Here is a 4,461-nt window from a genome sequence, read left to right as displayed (position 1 = left end):
TAGAAATGCAAACGGGTCATGCTCTACCACTGGAGAGTACGCCTCGAAGACCATTGACTCTGAAACATCCAGCTCAAAAGAAACTGGAATCGGATCAGCTGGGGGTAGAGGGCAATCGAAAACGGCCCCTCGGGAAGTGGGGGCACAACAACAAGCTCCCTTCCCTGGGCTGGTCCCTCAGACTCTCCATACGGCGGTGAAGGTGGCTCGCCATAAGCAAGGTAGCGGTGGCTCAACGTCGCGATGAAACCACGAAAATCGGTGCTCACCAACCGCCCTAACTCAGTCCTCCTGATATACTGCGGCACCAGCGAAGCTGCCCAGTCTCGCCACTCGGGTGGCAGCTGTGGAATCAGGCGAGTGATGGCCTCAGCCTCCTCAATCCCGTGGATACTAGCCTCCCACCAACGACGGTGGTAATGCGCTAGAAACTCTCCAAAAGTATCGCCCTCGCTATATCGTCGTTGTATCGCTGCCTCCTCTCGACTTCATCCTCGTTTGGTACGGTAGGGCATCGGCTATACTAGCCTCAACATCTCTCCTCGTATTCCACATCAACTGCCTCGTACCAGAATTCATCATCTCAAACAATTTCGTTATTAAAACAATACATGACTCATTAGTGAATCAAACTCAGCTCTCAACAGGAAAGCAACAAGAAACAACATCAACCTCTTACCTCGTTAAGCCGGAGGAGATGGGGTGCTGGGGTTTCGTTTCGAACTGACTCTCTCAAACTAGCCTAAGAATTCAAATTAGACTAGTACTCAATTTTAAAAGAGTAGAAACAATCAAAGGTTCAACTCAGTCAAGCAATAGACTCAGAGCAGACGACGTGCTCTGATACCACCCTGTCGCAGCCCGATTCCCGACACTAGTGATAGTGGGGTACGAGTATCGATACGACTATTTTTAAAAGAATAAAAGATAAGAAGAATAGGTCGAACATCAAGCGGAAGCTCGCATCAAAAGGTGTTAAGGAAATTATCATAAATGAACCCAAGGGTAATTTCGTCAATGTCGTTATAACTTTTTAATTATCAGGAATTTCAAAATCAAAAACAAAACGGGTATCGCTCATTTTTCGTAAGGAAGCATAATTTGCAGAGTATCGCAGCAAGAGGCGAACCGATTATATGTATGAAGACACATAACCGTGAGTGTATCGCTTGATCTCAAAAGAAACTAAGTAATTCAAACATCAAGACTCTATCGTCAAAATAGAAATACGATAAAGTAAATACATCCTTCAACAATTCCCCACCAGCACCAGACCAATCTCGCTCCTCGCTTAGCCTGCACATTTAGAAATACATGCAGGGCGTGAGTACATAATACTCAGTGGGCAAACGCCGAAAAACAAGAAAGATGCTCTTAGAGCTATAGGTTTGAGGCTTGCCACATCTCAGCAATACACAGAAATAAGTTAGTATTAAATGAGTCTGTGCATGCAGTTTTCATAATCATGACATCATAAGTAAACGACTGCAGTCAAAGATCTCAACATGTATGTACCACATCTACAATTCATCATCATCAAAGGTACTGAGAAGTAGGCCTCCCTCTCAAGTACCGTGACCGGCCGACCCGAAGACGGCTCACAGTCACCTCTGTGCACAAAATCCCGCTTGTGGCAGGACCGAATTCGTCTCATCAGTAGAGGGTAACATACAAGCTCAACATCAAAAATTGGCAAGTCAAACAGTTCTCAAATATCATTTAACTCAAATCATTTGTTAATCTCATAACATCATTATATCATCAAATCATCTTAGAAAGTTCGAATAATATATTTATACTCAAATTATTGCCCACCTGAAGACCTTACTCAAAAACTCCCGTCAAAGCGGAGTTACTTACTTCCCTGCTCTGCCCGTGTCTTCAGGGATCATCGTCATCATCGTAGGTTCATGTCATAAAATGAATCTCGATTAGAAACTCAACGACAAAAACTCATGCCTTAACTCATGTTTTATCTCACATTCTATCTCCTTAATCAACTCTATATAACTCTTCACTCATCTCAAATCCTTAAGTCCAAGGATAGGTTTCAAGAAAATCATGGTTCTAAGTCTCGATTTATCACTCATATAAGGCTCGTCTAATCTCATTCAAACACTTAGGCAACACAATCACATAAGGCACATAAGAAAATACCATCAAACATCATCAAGACATGTTCTGTTTTTACACAGACTCGACTTCAAACTTTAACAAGTTCTGACTCCGAGATCCCCTGGATTCCAGAATCATACCAAAAGAAAGGTATTTGAGTCTAGTTTCATTTAAAAAAAAGTAGAGTCAGAAACTCCAAGTGGTTTGGGAGATATGACTGTTTTACTACAGTCTACCATATTCGGCAGTTTTGAGCAATCGAAAAGTTTGATTTTTCAAAAATAGTAAACGTTGTCAAACTGCGCTCAAATTTGGTGGATATCTAGCCCATACAGTAAGGTTGATACCATAAAAATTTGGAAATCTAAATCATACAGGAAGTCACTGAAATGAATGACTTTGTCCCCTGTTCTCTGAAATTCCCGGCAGAAATGTGCAGATTTGGTTTTGCATTTTATAAAAATAGTAAATCAAGTCCAAATGACTTGAAATTTTACAGAGGTGCTCAAGACTCATGTAGGGACATTCTGTAAAATTTTCAAAGCTTTTTGACATCAACAAACCGTCGATCACAGTAGGTCAGTAGCCTACGAAAAATCATCAAAAACTCATCTCAAACTCTTAAATGCTCAATTCAACATTCCTTCAAGGAAAACCAATCAAAGCTCAATTTAAACACATATAACACTCAAAAACATTCAAAAACATTAAAATACTCATCATACTCAAATTAACTCTCCTCTTTTACATCTTAACTCAAATCTCAAGGGAAACGTTTCTACAAACGTATCAATGAAATCCTCTTTTCAATTTCATGCTCAAAAACACTCAATCATTCAAAAATGATCATTTACATCATAAAACTCATTCTTCACATATTTACTCCCTTTTTATCATGTAAACTATATTTTATAGAAAAAAATCCATGTATCACATAAAACTCTCAACAAAACAAGGATAAAGTTCACATGATGATCATAGGGCAAATAAATCTCATTTCACCAAATATCAAACTCACATCATACAAGGACTCAAAACTCATATCAACTAGACTTAGTCAAAATTTTACTTAGCCTATAATAGACTTAATCAAATATACAAAAACACTACTATCTTGCTTAAAAACATATATCTCAAGCAAAAACACTTAAATAACACATAGACTAAAAGTCCTAATTTTTGCAAAACTAACTCTTTGAAATTTTTACAAACTCATATGAATCTTTAATCTACTTATAGATCTTTTATTTTTAACCAATTAATCTCACATCAAAACCATCAATTTACATATAAGGGCATATATACACATATCCCTAATTTGTAGTAAACTAACTCACATCAAAAACTCCAATTGACATCATATACCCAAATTAATCCATCAATCATCATCATATACATCTCATAGACTCATTTACAACATCAATTCATCAATTAACTCCTTGACTCAAAAGTTCCCCTTTTTTGGGTAAACTAACTTCCATCAAAGTTTCACATCTTAAGGCACATATTTCACAACATATATCAAACATCAATACACATCACATAACTCTCATTTTTCACCCCAAATCATGAAAAGAAAAAGAAAAATTTTTGTAGGGGTGAAGACCCATTTTTCGAAAATTATAGAAATAGGGAAGGGGTGATTTTCTTGCTTCATTTCAAGAATACTCACATACAAACTCATACAAGTCTAATCTATAAATATAGAGATTACTTACTCAAGTTCTTCACCAAAACTCAAACTTTCTCTCTCTAGTCTTGAAGCCTTCCTTCAAGGATTCTCTTGAATTCAAGTTAATAGGATGTGTTTATGGAGGATTTAAGTAGTGATTTATGTGTTTGGCATACTTGGGTGAAGCTTCGAAGGTTTCATCAATGGAGGAAAATGGTGGAAAGTAGAGAGATGAAGGGGAGAGAGAGATGGTCGAATGTAGTGAGGGAGAGAGGGGTTTGGCTTTGCAAGATTGTCTTTGATCTTGCAATCTTTAAAGAGATTTGCAAATCTTAAAGAATATTTGCTAATTAATGGATGATCTCCCTCTCACTCTAATCTCTCTCTAATCTCTACACTCTCATCTCTACTCTCTCTCAATAGTATACTCTCAATCTCTACTCTCTCAACTCCATACTTAGTCATTTAAGACATATAACATATGGTATGGGAAATTAAATAAAGTGTGTGAAAGGTGATTAAATAAAAATCACAAAAACTATGGAAATGTCATTCATTAATAAAATACCATAGTATAATTATTCATGTGACCAAAATAATAATTATAGCACTATTATTAGTGCACTCGCTCAATTATAATATTCCTCTTCGTAGGAAAAATAATTTAAAAAAAA

At 37.2% G+C, this 4,461-nt stretch overlaps 1 long non-coding RNA gene across 1 annotated transcript; it reads right to left on the bottom strand.

Annotated features, from left to right (window-relative positions):
• Positions 1–1,243: 1,243 nt before the first annotated feature.
• LOC131002755 (uncharacterized) lies at positions 1,244–4,068 on the bottom strand. Its single transcript, XR_009094398.1, has 3 exons — positions 3,834–4,068; positions 1,816–1,879; positions 1,244–1,296 (listed from the first exon to the last, which is right to left on the bottom strand). It is a non-coding gene; the product is annotated as an uncharacterized LOC131002755 (long non-coding RNA).
• Between the last annotated feature and the right edge of the window lie 393 nt (positions 4,069–4,461).

This window comes from Salvia miltiorrhiza, unplaced genomic scaffold (assembly GCF_028751815.1).
Source record: "Salvia miltiorrhiza cultivar Shanhuang (shh) unplaced genomic scaffold, IMPLAD_Smil_shh fragScaff_scaffold_178_2, whole genome shotgun sequence".
Classification (NCBI taxonomy): Eukaryota; Viridiplantae; Streptophyta; class Magnoliopsida; order Lamiales; family Lamiaceae; genus Salvia; species Salvia miltiorrhiza.
Note: the sequence above shows the minus strand (reverse complement) of the source record. Positions and strands in the feature narration are given on the sequence as shown.